This window comes from Macaca fascicularis, chromosome X, assembly GCF_037993035.2.
Source record: "Macaca fascicularis isolate 582-1 chromosome X, T2T-MFA8v1.1".
Classification (NCBI taxonomy): domain Eukaryota; kingdom Metazoa; phylum Chordata; class Mammalia; order Primates; family Cercopithecidae; genus Macaca; species Macaca fascicularis.
Window position 1 is genome coordinate 38,449,833 of NC_088395.1, and position 18,973 is coordinate 38,468,805.

Below are 18,973 nucleotides of genomic sequence, written 5' to 3' on the forward strand. Positions count from 1 at the left end.
AGGCTACCACAAAGTGGAAGGAGGAGGATGTGTGGGCGAAGAGTGGGTGGAGAAGATTTCCAAGAATTGGAAACTATGCAGACTAGCAGCCGGTAGTTAATTAGTTTTACTTCTAAAACGACCCCTTTGTGCAGCTTGTCCTTCCTGAGAAAGAGGTTAAAATGCTGCCATGGCTGCTTTTTAGCAGTATGGTGATTAAAACAATCTCAGGGCCTAAATAAGCTGGCTCTACTTATTTGGTTGAGGAGAGAGTGGTCCACCTTCATTTTCTTTTTCTCCACTCCTACTCACTGAACATCACATCGAAAAATGAGCAAATTCCTACACTTTACTTCCTATTCCTATAGGAGCGATTTAGAGGGAGGAATGCTCATTAAAGGAGATTCTAGAATCTAAAGTTATTTGTTTTACCGAAACTGAGAAGCAAGCTTGAGATGTTACTAGCATAGCTCGGACACAGTTGATAAAAGTAACTAACATCTATTGTGCATTTAGCATGTGCTGGGCCATAGCTTAAGGGCTTTTCATGGTTTATCTCATTTAATCATCACTACAATCTACGAGTTGGGTAGTGTTATGATTATGAGCATATATGTCCGGTTTTTCAGATGAATAAGCTGGGGCTGAGAAAGGTGAAGGGACTGGACCAAGGTGAGTTAGAATGGAGGCAGGATTTAACCACAGGTCGTCTGGCCCAGAGCCCATTGCTCAACCACTGTGCTACCTGCCTTCCAGCTTCCATTTGCCTACAGTCTAGTGGGAGTCATAAAAGAACTAAGAGAAGAAGATGAATCCAGACTGGAAGTGGTTGGGCTCCTGGCTAGGCCAGGAATCTCACCAGTCGGAGACCCTGGACCCCCTGGCCAAGCTCACTGCAGATGAACAAAAAAATCCACCCCCACTCAGCCTGGAGCAAGAAGGTGACCAAGGAGGAAATGGTGGCAGCCGAGCTCAGCATGACCGTCACTCCGAGCAATGAGAAGCATGACCGTCACGTTACCCTGCAGCAGGTCCAGCAGTGAACCAATTGCCCAAGACCTAACCCAGGTTGTTAGAGAGGCCACAGAGGTTCTACTGTCTTTTCAGAAACTCATAATTAAGGGAACATCTCTGAAGGAAATGGAGATACCTTTGTCAGCAAGTGGAATACAAAATGGTTGCCAAGTCATGTTAATTGGGAAAAAGAACAGTCCAGAGGAAGAGGTTGAACTGAAGAAATTGAAAGAGTTGGTGAAGCCTGTGGAGAAGAAAGTTGACGAACTGTAAGAGTTGAATAAACAGCTTACTGGACTCCAGCAAGGTTTTCTGGCCAAGGATTTGCAAACTGAAGCTCTCTGCAAACTTGATAGGAGAGGAAAAGCCACAACCAAACAGTTTATGAAGATCTTGGAAGAGATCGACACACTGATCCTGCCAGAAAATTTGAAAGACAATAGATCAAAAAGGAAAGGTTTAGTTAAAAAAAAAAAAAAAAAAAAAAGTTCAGGCGTTCGTAGCTGAGTGTGGCACAGTGGAGCAGAACATCTGCCAGGAGACCCGGCAGCTGTAGTCTACAAACTTGGCCCTGGCCAAGTAAGGTGTGACAGAAAGAGGCTGTACTGCCCTGAAGAACACCACCACCAGCTCTGCCCTCTCTGGAGCACAATTTACCTGATTTATTCTAGGGACAACTGGCCTATTGCCAATTTTCCTACTCCTACCCCAGTTCTCAGTGAAAAACTGTTGTCCTTGTGATCTTGAGTAGGGCGCTTGTCTGTTTTCTCATTGTGTCTTGTGTCTCTGTGGCCGTGTGGTCCAGCAGCCTACTTTTTCTGGAGAGGTCCTCCCCTGCCCAGGTTTTCCCAGCTATTTGACCTTCTGGGGCTTTCTTTGGGCTGGTGAGATCTCTCCTTTGTCCTGAGCTAGTTCTAGGTTTATAGGCTACCCTGGTCTTCAGATACAGAAGAGCTTTTTCGCTCGTGATCACACAGTCCCATAGATGTAAAACCAGAATCACTAGGAGGTTGCATCTATAGTCAGGAATGTTGAGAATGGCTTAGAACAGGTGTTTGGCACATAGTAGTCCAAGTATCCCTCATGGTGACCTAATTCCAGAACATCAGGCTGGGTTATTGGCTTATAGGCATTGTTCTTACCTCTTAGTGACCTGACAAACTACAAGACATGAAATATCAGGGGGCCAGTCCTGGAATGAAGCCTATGGTTGATGCATGGACTTCCTTGTCCCCAAGAAAATATTCAGAACCCAGTGTTGACTGAGTCCGTGCTTAAAACCAGGCAGAGCAATGGCTTAAGAAGGGCAAAGAGGGGGAGCCACAATGAATAAAGCAGGCTGGTGGTGAAGCCAACCATAAATTTCCCAGGAATGACATGTGCTTCCTTCAAGGGCATTTCTGTTAAAAATACCCTTCTGAGATCTGTATTTCCTTCAAGGCCATTGTTGTCCATTTTGTGGACTCTCCTGCAATATCACTGTTATTAAAAAAGTTTGAGCATAGGTATGGTGCACATTCCTGTAGTCCCAGCTGCTTGGGAGGCTGAGACAGGAGGATCGCTTGAGCCCAGGAGTTTGCATGTAGCCTGGGAAACATAGTGAGACTTCATCTCTAAGAAATTAATAAGTTAACAAATACATAAATAAAACAGTTTGAATGCGCATCATCAAGCAGAAGAATGTTTTGTTTTTGTTTTGGTTAGTGAGAAAAACCATTCTGTGGTTCTAGGCATAATTTGTGTTTAACAGAGTAGCCACAACATTTAATAAGAAGTTACTGTGTGCTGGGCACTGTTCTAAGTTTTTAAATATATATTCATCATTTGACCCTCACATAACCTAAGAAGTAGACAGGTATTATCCCCGTTTTGCAGATCAGGAAACTGAGAACACTTAGGTAATCTGCTTAAGGTCAGACAGTACGTGGCAAAGCCAGGGCACAAAGCTGGGCAGTTTGGTTTCAGAGCCACTGTTTTTATGCTCTACTGTACTACCTCTCAACCAACATAGGGCTACATGCTCCCATTCTCTTATTTTCTCTCTATTCCTCTCCCTATACCTTTATCTTCCATGTTAGTCTTTCCACTTCCTCTCCGGCCCTCTCTAGTTCATTCTCCACAGGGCACTCTGAGTGATTATAAAGTACAAATCTTATCATATCAGTCCCCTGCTCAGAAACCTCCAATAGCTCACTACTTCTCTTAGGATAAAGGCCAAAGTCCTTACCTACACCTTCTCCCACCTCATCTCAAGCCCCTCTCCTGTTTGCTCTCTGCTGTCAGCCACTCTGGTCTTCTTTCGGGTCCTCAGATGCACTGTGCCCTCTCCTACCTGGGGGTCTTTGCACACGCTGCTACTTCTGCTTGGACAGCTCCTCACCATCCTTCCTCCACCCCCACCCCTTGTGTACATAACTCTTATTCATCCTTCAGAATGTAACTCAAAGTCTCTTCCATGGAGACCCCGCCTATTGTCTTGAGACCATATCAGGCCCCCAGATGAGGTCTTTTCATGGCTACCCATAACTTTTCTTTCACAGAATTCACCATAGTTCATGATAGCTTATTTGTGGAATTATCTGGTTAGTATTTGCCTTTAACACTAGACTGTATGTTCCTTAGGTTAAGGAGATTCTTTGTCTTGTTAACAGCATTATTTCGAGTACATTGTCTTGTATATAGTAGGACCTCAATAAATATTTGGAGAACAAAACAAACAAACAAACAAACAAACAAACAAACAAGGTGAATCCATGCCAGATGACTGGGTTGAGTTGGTCAGGGAAAATTTCACAGAAGGCAGATTGGAACTAGGCTGAAAAGCAGGCTGGGTTTGATTTATTGAAGTAGGCTATGAAAAGCATTCCAGGTGAGGGAAATCAAAGGAACTTTACACGTCCTGGGACCAGCAAACTGAGAAGTTTGTCTACAGCAGAGAGATCTTGCAGTCATTTGCAGGAGACCTTTATCACACTTCTAATCCATGAGAAGTAGTAGGGTGAATATGAAGAACTCTCAGAGCCCAGTGACTATTGGTGCTTATTAATCAGGGCACGGGGGCACTGCAATGACAAGGCAATGGGCCTGCCAAGCACTCCCCACTTCCCTTGGGCTGCCAGCATTCCCCTGAGTCTCCGTGAGGTTTGTTTAATTCAGGGGGTGGCAGTAGGAAGCCCTCACACATTCTCCAATTTGGCTTTACCATCAGCAAAGCTATCTTGATTCCAGTCTGGCTTCTTAGATGAAAGGAAGGATGAGTAATTGGCACCCCCAAAACTTCAACAATGGGAAAGTAATAGAAAATTCAATTTAAAAGGTATTAATAAATTATACAGGGTAGACCAAGAAGAATCTTGAAGGCAGGGCCGGGCACGGTGGCTCACGCCTGTAATCCCAGCACTTTGGGAGGCCGAGGCGGGCGGATCACAAGGTCAGGAGATCGAGACCACGGTGAAACCCCGTCTCTACTAAAAATACAAAAAATTAGCCGGGCGTGGTGGCGGGCGCCTGTAGTCCCAGCTACTCGGGAGACTGAGGCAGGAGAATGGCGTAAACCCGGGAGGCGGAGCTTGCAGTGAGCCAAGATCGCGCCACTGCACTCCAGCCTGGGTGACAGAGCGAGACTCCGTCTCAAAAAAAGAAAAAAAAACAATCTTGAAGGCTGGTATAAGGAACTTGGTCATACGAGAATTATTATAATTCTCTGTGCAAGTACACACACACACACACACACACACACACACACACACACACTGTTTATCCATAGAGGAAATCACTGTGGGACTTGTTTCCAAATTAATCTCTTGAAATTTAATGTCATCAAATTCCCATCTTCCACAAATAAATTTGCCGAGAACCTTAAGTCATTAGGAAGTAAGTGTTTTCCAAGAATTATTTGATGACCAAAGAACAGTTTAGCCTACTTGGGAGACTTTAATAAAGCTTTATTCTACAGCCCCATTCTTGACATTAAAAAACATAATAACTAATGGTTTGACAAATACTGTGTATTATTTGGAAATAAATTTTCTCATCCTTCTTCACAAACATTTTACCTCAAATTACAGCCTTTCAATTGGTCTCACAGGGCTAGGTGATTTTTTTTCTCAGTCAGATTTATGTGTTTTTATTTGTGTGCTAATTTGAAAATAACTTTAAGTACATATTTTAAGTACAGAGATATGAGTTTTTAATCCAAATCTGAAAACAATTGTTAACTGCTTCTGTATATCTCTTACTGCCAACAACCAGCAAATGAAAAAAACTTTCTCTAGGGAAACAGTTGCCAGTATATTCTTTTTTATTATCAAAATATTTTGCATGAAAACAGGAAGATACAGTTTTCTCCTTAACTAAGCAAAATAGTTGTCCCAATCTCTGCAAAATATTCTTCCTATGACTCTAACCCTTCCATGATAAAAGAAAGGATAGCATGCTTCTGGTCTTCCTGCTTCAGGAAGCAAAGGAACTGTAGGAAAATAATTAATTTTTCTTCTCACTTTTGAGGTTTGAGAAAAAGCTGTAACTCCAGCTTTTCAAAGTGCAAAGAAAACATTACACACCTATTACTATCTGTGGGATACAAATGTATGGATTTAGGAGGAAATAACTGGCCAGAAAAATGAAATACATTTTAAATAAAATGCTACTCTGGTGCTTCTCCTCTCTTGGCTTCCGTAATTTAACCTCCATCTGACCCACCTCCATTCTAATCGCTTTGGCTCTCTTAGTGTTCCTTAAAATTGTCTTCCCTTTTCTCTAAAATGAACCACAGAGCCATTTTTTTAAATCTGCATTTTAAAAATTTACTTTATTTATCTACTTAAACACAGCCTTGTTCCAGAGAGGGTTTAAGGTGGCTTCAAAGGATCCATAACATACACCAAGAAATGAATAACAAATGGGACAAGAATGAAGCTCATACTAAAATGCTTATACAATTCTACTCATTTACTCTGGGTAGACTACAAATTTGTCTCTAAGCTTTCTAGCAGGCAGTCTAGAAAAGGAAACTTAATTAGTTACATCACTTACAGTGTCTGTAAAACAAAAACAAACCAATTATCCAAGTGAAGCACTGGTATTCCTAATACTAAGACCAGAACGAAATTTCTCTTGAGAGGCTTCATAAAGAGGTCAGCATGTGATGTAACAGCCAGTGTTCTCTGTAGCAACCAAATGGGAGATGCAAAGATGAATTTCACAGAGCTCTTACTGCATTTCTCTGAAAAGGCAGATGGCATCGCATTAACTTGAAAAATCAGGAAAAGAAATTTTATCATGAGTTTAGGGGTTTGGGGTGGATACAATGTGATATATTCTAGATACTCGCCTCTCTGCTCTGCTGGGCAAAACCAAGAATAACAGAACAATCCAGTACCCAGAATGGCCTCAGAGAAATATATTTTTTTTTTTTTGAGACAGAATCTCGCTCTGTCGCCCAGGCTGGAGTGCATTGGCCAGATCTCGGCTCACTGCAAGCTCCGCCTCCTGTGTTTACGTCATTCTCCTGCCTCAGCCTCCCGAGTAGCTGGGACTACAGGCGCCCGCCACCTCGCCCGGCTAGTTTTTTGTATTTTTTAGTAGAGACGGGGTTTCACCGGGTTAGCCAGGATGGTCTCGATCTCCTGACCTCGTGATCCGCCCGTCTCGGCCTCCCAAAGTGCTGGGATTACAGGCTTGAGCTACCACGCCCGGCCCAGAGAAATTATTAAACCACTAAAACTGTATGCAACATTTTGTGAATAAGAAACTGTATTTTTCTTGACAGACAAAATGCAGTTTTATCAATCCTTAAAATACACACGTGACTCACAAAAGAACAATTTCTTAAAAACTCTAGAGCATTAAACAGACTGCAGATCCTTCATGCTATTCTGCAAACATTTTTTTCCCTCTCAGCTTAGCATTTTTTTTTTTTTTTTAATTTTGCAAAAAGAACCTTTTATTGTTTCCATGCGGTCCATGGCTTGGTGAGTACTTCTGGATGTTGAGAAGCTCAGGCCGAAATCCGGAAGCCAGAAGAACGCAGAGGGGCACCTCAAAAGTTGCTGGGCTCTGGAAGCTCCCAGTCATCCTTGAGCCTTCTGAAGAGATACTCCGCCAGCCTGGCCTGAGGGCTGGCCAGCCTGCGGCGGTTGGTCAAGTAGTCGCCCATCTTCTTGATGAGTTTCACCTCTCGGTCTAGGAAGTGCTTTTCCAGAAAATCACAGAGACTGGGGTCTGTGTTGGCAGAACCCAGGGTATGTAGATCCAAAAAGGGCTGGTTCAGGTTCTCCAGGGCCAGGGTGGCTTCTATGGCGGCCAGGCTGCCACTCCACTCATCTCGGAGCAGCTTCTGCTCACCTTGGAAGAGGCCGCAGCTGCTGCGCTGGTTCTGCACCAAAAGATGCTTGGCGCTCTCGCATCTCTCTTCAGCCAACTTGCGAAAGAAGTGGCCCACGCCCTTGAGAGCCACGTCGTCGCCTTCGAAATAGAAGCTCAGAGAGAGGTAAGTGTAGGAGGCCTGCAGATGCATGTTGATCAGGCGGTCAATAGCGGCCTCCACCCCAGCGGTATACTTTTGGCGGCTCTGGGTGCTCATGGTTGGCGGGCAACCAGGAACTAACGACAAAAGCTTTGGCTGGTCCCAGAAGCCAGAGATAGTTGAGCAGATAGTCACGGAAGTTGTGAGTGGAGATGCAGGGTTAGAGGGTGGGGAGAGGCAGCATGCGGAGAGGCGGGGTGGGGAGGGTGGGGAGAGGCGGGGTGGGGAGAGTGGGACTTTGTGGGGTTGGGGCGGGATCACAGGGCGCAGAATCTCTCAGCCTAGCTTTTTTTTTTTTTTTTTCTTGCAAATAAGATTTATTTTGATGATATCATTCAGCCAGGACCCTGGTTTATTAGTAACATTGTACATATTCAAATTTCTTAAAGAAATGTAATTTTTAAAATAGATTAAAGGTCTACAAATGTACTTTTGTTACATGGATATATTGCATAGTGGTTAAGTCTGGGCTTTTAGGATACCCATCACCTGGATAGTGAACTTTGTTCCCAATAGGTAATTTTTCAACCCTCACCACCCTCCTTCCCCACTTTGGAGTTCCAAGTGTCTGTTGTTTCCTTCTATATGTCCATGTGTATCCATTATTTTGCTTCCACTTCTAAGTGAGAGCATGTGGTATTTGATTTTCTGTTTCTGAGTTACTTAAGATAATTGCCTCTAGGGCTATCCATGTTGCTGGGAAAGACATGATTTCTTTTTATGTCTATGTGGTATTCCATGGTGTAGATACACCACATTTTCTTTTTCTAACCATCCACTGATGGACACTTAGGTTGATTCCATGACTTTGCTATTGTGGATAATGCTGTGATAAACATAGGAGTGCAGGTGTTTTTTTGATATCACAATTTATTTTTCTTTGGGTAGACACCTAGTAATAGGATTGCTGGATCTTGGTAGTTCTATTTTTAGCTTTTCAGAAATCTCCATTCTGTTTTCCATAGATGTTGTACTAATTTACATTTCCACCAACAGTGTATGAGAGTTCCCTTTTCTCTGCATCCTCTCTAACATCTCTTGTTTTTCTGACTTTTTAGTAATAGCCATTCTGACTGGTGTGAGAGGGGAATCTCAACGTGGTTTAAATTTGCATTGCTCTGATGATAAGTGATGTTGAGCATTTTCATATATTTGTTGGCTGCTTGTATGTTTTTTATTGAGAAATGTCTGTTCATATTCTTTGCCCACTTTTAATGGGCTTATTTGTTTTTTTTCTTGTTGGATTTTTGGAGTTCCACATACATTCTGGGTATTAGTCCTTTGTTGGAAGCATGGTTCACAAATATATTTCTCTCATTCTGCAGGTTGCCTGTTTACTCCATTGATTATTTTTTGCTGTGCAGAAGCATTTTAGTTTAATCAAAACCCATTTTTCTATTTTTGTTTTAGTTGCATTTGCTTTTGAGGTCTTAGTCATAAATTCTTTGACTTGGGCAATGTCCAGAAGCGTTTTTCCTAGATTTTCTTGTAGGATTTTTATAGTTTCACATCTTACATTTAAGTCTTTAATCCATCTTTTGAGCTAATTTCTGTATATATTGAGAGAGATGGGTCCAGTTTCATTCTTCTACATATGGCTATCCAATTTTTCCAGCACCATTTATTGAATATAGTGTCCTTTCCCTAGTGTATATTTTTGTTGACTTGGCAAAGATCAGTTGATTATAGGTATGTGGCTTTATATCTGGGTTCTCAATTCTGTTTCGCTGATCTATGTGTCTATTTTTGTACCAGTACCATGCTGTTTTGGTTACTATAGCCTTGTAGTATAATTAGAAGTCAGGTAATGTGATACCTATAGCTTTGTTCTTTTTGCTTGATTGCTTTGGCTGTTTGGGCTCTTTTTTTGGTTCTATGTAAATTTTAGGATTGCTTTTTTCTAATTCTTTGAAAATTGACACTGGTAATTTGATGGGGGTACATTAAATCTGTATATTGCTTTGGGCAGTATGGTCATTTTAACAGTATTGATTCTTCCAATCCATGAGCAGATGTTTTTCTATTTTTTGTGTTTGACTTCTATGATTTATTTTACCAGTGTTTTGTAGTTCTCCCTGTAGCTTTTGATAACAATTTAATTCCTCTTTCTTTCCTAATTGTTAGAAAGAAGTCTTTATTTGTCATTTGGCTCATTTTTACCATAATTCTAAGATGAGATAAGAACATCAAAAGTACTCATAGTGAAATCCCTCTAAATCTTCATTTGTGAGTTGAAACTCCCTTGTTTTTAAATTTAGAGGTTTATACGCATATTTTTTTCCTGCTCCTAATCCCTCATTGGGAGTGACCATTAGTTACAGTTTGTGCAGAGTGGTCCTGTTGTCTTGGTATAATGATTAATAGCGCCCCTTTCCCTTTCAAAAGGGTCCTTGTTTGCAGTATATATTACATGGTCACCTTACCCATTGAGAAGGAAAAGAAAATCTATACTATGAATAGAGATTGTAAAACATTGAACTTGACCATGGTTTGTTTCCATTTTATTACTTAATCATACCAGTAAGAAGCCTATCATAAATTTTCTATTCATCACTTTATATTTTTTATTCATTGACTCAATTATTTCTTCTAGAAAGTTCTATTGAATGGCATAGGTACCAGGTGTTTTGTTAGGTACTGGTGGCTTCTTAGGATTCAGGACCTTGCTCCATTAACTGAAACATCATGTGAATGAGTGCAAAAGATGAAAAATATAGATTGATAAATCCTACCAAAATAGAAAATAATCCATATAAGTTGAATGAGTTGGCTATTTCCTGTTGGAAGATGTTCTCACAGGGTCTCTTCTGGCTTTGTGAGTCCATGCTTAGTATTTTATTTTCCTAAATACCACTTGTCTGGTGCTGTTTCACAATTAGAACACTTTTGTGTATTTTCTTTTTTTTTTTTTTTTTTTTTTTGAGACAGAGTCTCGCTCTGTCGCCCAGGCTGGAGTGCAGTGGCCAGATCTCAGCTCACTGCAAGCTCTGCCTCGCGGGTTCACGCCATTCTCCTGCCTCAGCCTCCCATGTAGCTGGAACTACAGGCGCCCGCCACCTCACCCGGCTAATTTTTTGTAGTTTTAGTAGAGACGGGGTTTCACCGTGTTAGCCAGGATGGTCTCGATCTCCTGACCTCGTGATCCGCCCATCTCGGCCTCCCAAAGTGCTGGGATTACAGGCTTGAGCCACCGCGCCCGGCCTACTTTTGTGTATTTTCTAACAAACAAGAAGGCATATTCTATTCAGGGTAAATAAGATTTGAACCCTAGAGAAGAGAGTTTTGCTTTGAACTTTGGACTTTGCACTAAATAAAAATGAAAATTCAGTTTTTTTCCAGCAACTTTCAATTTGTATTTTCTCTGTTGCTGAAAACTGACATCTTAAAATTACAAAAAGAAGCCTGGAGTCTTCCTTTACTGCTTAAGGTAAAATATGAACACATATCCTTTATCTAAATACAGGATACATTGTCACTTTTAATTTCATGGATGGTTGTAGTCCAAAAGTATTCTCATACTGCATTTTAAGTTTGCAAAAACTGTTAATATTCAGGAAGAGTCACATTTTTCAATCCTGGGGGGGAATTAACTGGATAAAACATGAATACATAGTTCTACAGTCTTCCTGGCCTTGGTTCTAGGGCATAAAAAAGGCTGGCAGTATAGAGGAGGAGGAAAAACAAAAATTCAAACCCAAGAACAACCCTAGCAGGTAACTAAATAAGAGATAAATTAAACCAGATGCAATACGCTCCAAATGACTGCAAAGAAAATGATTGTTTTCTACCTTGTACATAAACCATTAATCATCATATTGACCTTATAATAAGGAAATGCTAAGCTTAGAGAAAACTTCATCATATAAAATATTATCCGTATTGCAGCATGTCAGGCTCATTTAATATATTTCAATTTCCTATACATTTACTTATTCCTCTTGGAAGAGAAAAATGTCTATATAAACCTTTCCAGATGAGATAGGTTTCTGCCTTGTGCAAATGTTGACAAATCTTTCCCTCATTACTTTAGAAAAAAAAGAGCCAATATCAGAGCCATATTCTGGGGGTAGTTAAGCACACCGCCGTTAGAACCAGACCAAGGTAGGCTCAAAACCCAGCTTCGTCACTACGAGTGTGAACTTAGGCAGGTAATAAAACTTCTATTAGCCTCAGCTTTCTTGCTTATAAAATGGAGATGTTAATATCTCACAAGTATGCTACAAAGGTTGAATGATAAAATGCACAAGAAAATGCTGCCAAACAAGTAGAAAAAACTCAAAAAATGGTGCTATATGATCGATCAGTTTTGGAATAAAATTGTAGAGATCCTCTCAAACCCCAGTAAATATCAGAAGCAGATGCCAATATGTTTTTGATCCAAGTTTTCTCACTGCAGACCTGTTTTGCTGAATCACCCTCTGTAGGTGGCTATACCCTTTCAAGCACAAAAGCACAGCTTTGAGTGTTCAAGATCAAGGCATTTAGAGCACAAGCAAAGGCAGCTCCTCTTACTTCCCTTGGTTAAGCAGGCATCAACAATGCCTCCTGAGGCACTGATGGTTGTGGAAGCAGGAGGAGCAGTGCAAAGGTGGCAGAAGTATGTTTTCTTAGTTCTCCGGACCAAGATAATCATCCATTACAGAAAAAAAAAAAATGAGTGCCTATTTTGTAGGATAGGGTAAGACTCTGAAACATTACTTGTGAGTGGTAAAATTCACCTTCCCTTTCACTCAAATATAGACCTTGGGATGCCTTGAGAATCTTTGATCAGATTCTCCAGAAGCAGTCCCTGATATGAGGATTCCTGTGCAAGTGATTTATTAGGGAAGTGCTCCCACAGGGAGACCACAACAAAGTAGGGAAAGCAGGACAGAGCAAGAAGCCAATAAACAAAGCTTCAATGTCAGGAAATGTCACAGCTTAGCCACGATCCCAAGGTGGAGCTCTGGAGTGCAAATCACACCTAGAGTTTGTTTCAACATGAGACAAGGGAACTGGGCTTTTATAATCTCGCCCCATGGTCGTGGGCCTCCCCAGGGTGATAAAAAAAAAAACCCCAGGGTACATGGGAGGTATGTACAAGTGAAGCAACTCCATTAGCCCAAGAGAAAGACACCAAAGAAGGCCACAGGTGCTAGTAACTAGCAGAAAAGCACACTGAAATTGGGTGCTGAGCATATCAAACAGGGAGAAGGGAATTTGGGTAGGGCGTGTACAGTGTCCAGCACCAGCTTGCTACCCTGCTTGACCTTGGAAGGTATCAGAATTCAGTGGTAATGAGGAATCCCAATCAGAACCTTTTTTTGTTTTTAACCAGGAATCTAATAGATAAGATGAAGACCAGCTTATAGGTATTAACCTTTATTTATTCTTCCTTGCTACTTCTATTTACAGGGAATACAGGGGTTTTGGAACCTACATCTGTAGTCTCCTTTACCATCCCTGAAACTCTGTCACTCTCATCAGGGGTCTCATTTGTACACATACCAGCCAAATCAGGTCCAAAGCTCTAGATAAGAAAGCATTTACATCTTTTATCTGACCCTCTACTCCGTTTGACAGCATTCCCCATATTGGAACCACATACTGATTTTTTAAATAGCTTCACACAAGTACTTAAAAGTCAAAATATCCCTAGCAACCAAAAAACTGACAGGCTGTGAAATTGCTGCTTAAGAACCTGTCATCCAAACTGAACTCACCTGAAAACTGATGTTACACAAACAGTAAAATGGTTTCTGTGTATTTGTCATTTTTCTAAAAGAAACTGTAAGGGGTACTGAGTTTAGTTCTGAGCTGTTACGCTTTAGACAAGGGACCACCTTGCACCAGGCAGTTATGAAGTAAGAAGAGTTGCTTCGGCCGGGCGTGGTGGCTCACGCCTGTAATCCCAGCACTTTGGGAGGCCGAGGCGGGTGGATCACGAGGTCAGGAGATCGAGACCATCCTGGCTAACACGGTGAAACTCCGTCTCTACTAAAAATACAAAACATTAGCCGGGCGTGGTGGCGGGCGCCTGTAGTCCCAGCTACTCGGGAGGCTGAGGCGGGAGAATGGCGGGAACTCAGGAGGCGGAGCTTGCATGGGCATGTATGGGCATGGTGAGTGCTGAGGGGGTATGAGTACCATACCAACAATGTCTGCTGGAGTTGGTCCTCCAAGAGAACATTTATGGGGATTTATCTTCAGTTTCGTTTTCTGAGGATGATGCCTTAGCCAAAAATAAAATTCAAATCATGCCCCCAGTAGGTATCCTGAAGACAAGCAAGAGTGATATGTTTTAGAGGGACCTTGTTAGAACATACAGTTAGAAAGGCCCTTAGAAACCATGTGTTGAAGCTCTATACCAATGCACAAATCCCTTGAAGAACATCCCCAACAAATAACCATTTAGTCTTTTCCTGAATGCAACCAGGTACCCAGGAACACATTAGCTCAGGAAGCTCGCCCATGCCATTTTTAGAGAGTGTGATGTAGGGGAGCCAAACAAATGTGAATTTAAACCTGGTTCTGCCACTTAACAGCTATGCAACTTTGTGCAAGTTACTTAACTTTTTTGAATCTTACTCTCCTTAGCTAGAAAATACCAGCAATATTATCTACCTCTTAAGATTACTGTGAAGATTAAATAAGATAATACAAGGAATTAGCTCAACTTCTGACACATAGTAGGTGCTCAATAAATATTAGCTGTCTTCACTCCTTTTTCTTCTCCACCTTCCCAAATCTCATGTGTCAGTTCTGTACCTCATAACGCTTTTGATCTTTTCATTCCAGTTCTAGCTTCCAGAAGAATAAAAAGTATGTCCAGCCCACCTTCCCATTAAACTAAGACTACCCCCTTCTCCATGGAAACACACCTGGCTTACTCCACCATTCCTTACGTGGCCTGGCTCTGTGGGCCTCTATTCTCTGGTCTCTCTCCAGAAGGTTTTGGAATCTCCTCAAGGAGATAGCTGCAATCTCATCCTGACCTGGTGCAAAACACACTTGTAGATCACGTCCATTTAATTTTGATGCACATAGATCAAAATGAGTTTTGTATGAATAATCTTCTCTTTTAACATAAAGAAAAATCTAAAATATGGTTTAAACTTCTTATAGTCAGAAAAGAGGGCAGGAAGTGATTCTCTTTCTTTACCATGCTCTATTTTAACTCTTGAAAATGTTTCTTCCATGCTGTATTTGCCTCTCTCCCTCCATGATGAACAGTGCTTTCTGTTACTTTTTTTCAAAGGAAAAATGTAATGTTTCATAGAAAGAAACAAGATTCATATCCTGACTAGAGGTGGCCTCATATCTCAGAAGGGCTGGCAAGTCTGTCCTTGGCAGTTGCCAAGAGGTGGGTTGGAGAGACACAGCTTGAGCTGGAAACAACATCCAGCCTTGAAATTTGAAGTGGCAAATTTTGCAATGCCACTCTCTCTCTTTCCTTGCTTGAAGCCCCTGAATGTTCTTTCTGGTCATACTGACATCTGATTGGAGAAGGAAATCACATGGCAAGAGATTTTGCTTTTCCTTACCTATAGCATGATCCAATTTAAAAAAATATATGTGTGTATATATGTGTGTGTGTGTACATATACACACACACACGTGTATATATATATACACACACACATATATATACACTATTTGTGTGTATATATACATATATATATGGTGTGTGTGTATAAAGATGTGTATACTAAAATATTAACAGTCATCTCTGTGTGTGACCAAGTGTTTACTTTCTACTTTTCTGTATTATCTGATTTTGGGGATAATAAGCATGTATTTAACATTGCTGCAGGAAATCAGGGGAAAAAAGACCTGTTTCTGTTTTCAAAGAAAAGGCGGAAACTTGCTGTCCTTTCTCAAGTAGGTCATATGATCTTTGCCCACAAAGCAATGAACAGGGCTCAGTGTTTGTCTCCTGAAGCCAGAGCTAGCTTGCTGAAAGGCATCCTTTAGCCTCTTGGGCACCAAGCTATTTTGCATGAAAAGATTAAAATTCAGGAACATGGAGGGCTTTCTCATCCACTCTTCCTCCCTTACTCCTCTGGGACTTCACTGGCAACCTTTCTGCTCCCTACCAGCCACCAACAACTTGAGGTTCAGTCTGAGGACTGAGAAGAAAAGAGAATCCCTCCTGGGACTGAGTTGGCTTCTAGGACAGGAATGTTGCTTTATACTTCTTCCATATTCCCTACTGGGTCTGGCACCATGATTGACACAAAAAATAACAGATGCTCAGAGTAATGGAAACTCAAAGGTCATCAGTGCTTACTAATTTCCTAATGAACATATTAAATGTGGCTACTGGTCACTTTACCTGCTTAAGAGGTTTAAGCCACAGAGTCAGATGCCTCAATTCATCCAGAGAGCATCCCCAGCCAGTTCCCATTCTCAATGTCAAGGAATACAAAGACAAAGACATGACTGAGCATTTGTGCCTCCATGAGTGGGACAGGAGAAGGGGCCATGAACCATGGTGGGACTAGCACCAACAGGTCCCTTTTATAGCATTCAGGGCTGGTGATAGCTGCATGCGTGGCATTCATACAAATCTACCCTTCCACAGTGTTCTTGCCCCTTCCTTGGGATGTATGAACATGGCTGCAGGCCAAAACACAGCTCTGTTCACCAATTCAAGATAAGGAAATATCTATCTGGGCCTGACTTGCTATATAAGTACCAGATGGTAATGATTAAAATTAAATTAAATTAATGCTTGACAGTCCATGAAGGGCATAAATTGCATAGTGTGCTGCTTGTCCAATCTGTCATCTTGTTTCCCTCGGCTCAGGTCAACAAACAACAGCTGAAAGCTCCATCTCTGAATCAAACAGTAGCTTATTTCTCTGCTATGGAAATGGCTGCTCAGTTTACTAAGTTGAAGGCTTCCATGCTGCCAAAATTGTGATTAAGATGCCTTAAAAGGCAGAGAATTCTATCTTTTTGCCACAATCTCCAGCAGTCATCTCCCAAACACAGTAATAGCAATTACTGGTTAGAGTTCAGAAACTGGGAAATCTGAACCTGGCCTAAGAGTGAACCATTGCCAAAATCACAATGCAATTTTCAGCTCTAATGACAGCCTTCTTCATTCACATGGTTTCTAGAATGTGTGGGCAGTGCTGATGTGTTATCAAGTTGCAAAAGAATTCATGGCATCACATTTTAAAATCACCCATCTGCCAAGTACTCCCTTCCTAAAAACTTTCAGATTTAGACTTTTGCTCCTTTCCCCTGTGTTGTTCAGGAATCAGTGTCCAATATTTACATTTTAGTACTTAAACCCCAAATAACGTTTCAACCTTTGCACTTTTACACAAGAACTTTGATGAAATTTTCAAAATATTGAGCATAACTTCTTTGGTGGGAAAGATTGGATTCTTCAGGAGCAAGCCAAATAGTAGAACAAGCTACTGAAGACAGGCACAGGGTGCTGGAAGTTGTACCACCCAGATTATCCTTCAGGAATGAAACACTTCCTTCCCCAGCTGCTGGGAGAGCTGCAGGGGTATGGCCATCAGCTGTCGTCTCCCTTTGGAGATTGCCTCCACTGAAGAAAACTGCCTCACCCAAGATTTCTTCTCCTTCTAAAGGCAGCCCACATCACTCAACTTGGGGCAACTCTGAAGGGCCATCCCTGCCTTTCTGGTTATTTTCTCTACCCGGGCTTGTCTCCCAGATTGCTGCCTGAATCCCTCCCCACTTCATTCAGGTCTCTGCTCAAATGTTGCCTCATCAGAAAGGCCTTTCCTCATCTCTTTTTCTAAAATAACACACACTCAGCCCTTTCCCATAGCCCCAGCTCCAGGGCTCCCTGCGCTCTTACCACTGCCTTCATTTCCTTCATTTCTCCTACCATTACCTGCCATTATTTACACATTTATCAATTATTTTGTTTAGTGCCTGTCTCCCCACTAGCATATAAGCTCTATGATGGTTGAGAATTTGGCTGTTTTGTTCATTGCTTTATCTCTACTACCCAGAAAAATGCTTAGCACATATATAGAGATTCTCGATAAATATTTGTGAATAAGTGCATGAATGAGTGATTAGTTGCCTACTATCTTAGGTACTTCCTAGTGCTTAGGCTGCCTAGCTCTCTCACTGTGCATCCTGGGAATCAGAGTCCTGCCAAGGTAGCATAATAGTCAAGAACACAGGCTATGGAGTTCCACTGGCTTATTCACTTAGTTCATAAACAATTACATAGTTCTTAAGTTGTGCTAGGCATTGCTCTTGGCTCTTATGCTATTAATACATTTAATGTTCATAACAGCCGAGGTCGCAGGATTCCTCTGGAAACTACTAAACCCAGGTGACAAAATGGCTTCCCAGGATTATGACTTCCTGGTTGCTTCCCCAATTCATCCTGTCATTTTTCACCTCTTCTCAGAGGCATGACTAGTCTAGCCTAGCTGCTTACACAAAGCAGCCAGAAAAAATGATGCCTATTAATCAGTTCTTGCCTCCTGCTGATCACCTCAGCTCAGGGCTTCTCTTTTCTCAAGGAAGTAAGACAGATGATCATGGGTTGCCACAAAATGCTGATTCTTTACTTTGACCTCCTCAGTCCTGGGAGGATTTATCAGTCAACAACACGCTTATTTAACTACACATCAGCAGCAGACAAAGAGTCAATCATTAAGTAAGTATAAACAACTAGGTACTTCACACGTTTGGTAAAGGCCCATATATTTATAAATGTGCCCTTGGGCAAGGGTCAGCCTCAATGATACTCACTTTGGGAATAACAAATCCCAAACCACTTATTTGTTATGAAAATAAATGACATTTTGATCTCAGTAATTATTTAAAATTCTGTACTTTTAATGGCCCATAAAATCTTAACATGCTCCCTTACATGTCAGATTTCCTAAACTACAACTGCATCAACCTCATAACTTCCACTTGATCATCAAGAATAGATAAAACAGTCGGGCGCGGCAGCTCACATGTGTAATGCCAGCACTTTGGGAGGTGGAGGTGGGCGGATCACCTGAGGTCAGGAGTTTGAGACCAGCCTGGCCAACATGGTGAAACCCTATCTCTACTAAAAATACAAAAAAAAAAAAAAAAAAAAAAAATAGCTGGGCGTGGTGGCGGGTGCCTGTACTCCCAGCTACTAGGGAGGCTGAGGAAAAAGAATTGCTTGAACCCAGGAGGCGGAGGTTGCAGTGAGCAGAGATGGCGCCACCGCACTCCAGCCTGGCGACAGAGCAGGACTCCATCTCAAAAGTAAATAAATAAATAAATAAATAAATAAAATAAAGAATAGATAAAATACTTGCCCTATTTAAGTGTGCAGTAGTGTGTGCTGGATAAGCTAATAAAATCATAGAAGATAAAAATGCAGGAGAGCATAACTGCTTATTTTTCAGATTTACTAAGGGAACATATTTTATCTAACTAAGTAGATCTTCCTAAGCAAATCCTTTGCTGTCACAGCATGTAGCCTAG

The 18,973-nt window shown here is 41.5% G+C and overlaps 1 pseudogene; it reads left to right on the forward strand.

The window, feature by feature from the left end:
- Positions 1-698: 698 nt before the first annotated feature.
- LOC123571250 (BAG family molecular chaperone regulator 1 pseudogene) lies at positions 699-1,685 on the forward strand (annotated as a pseudogene).
- Positions 1,686-18,973: the final 17,288 nt, after the last annotated feature.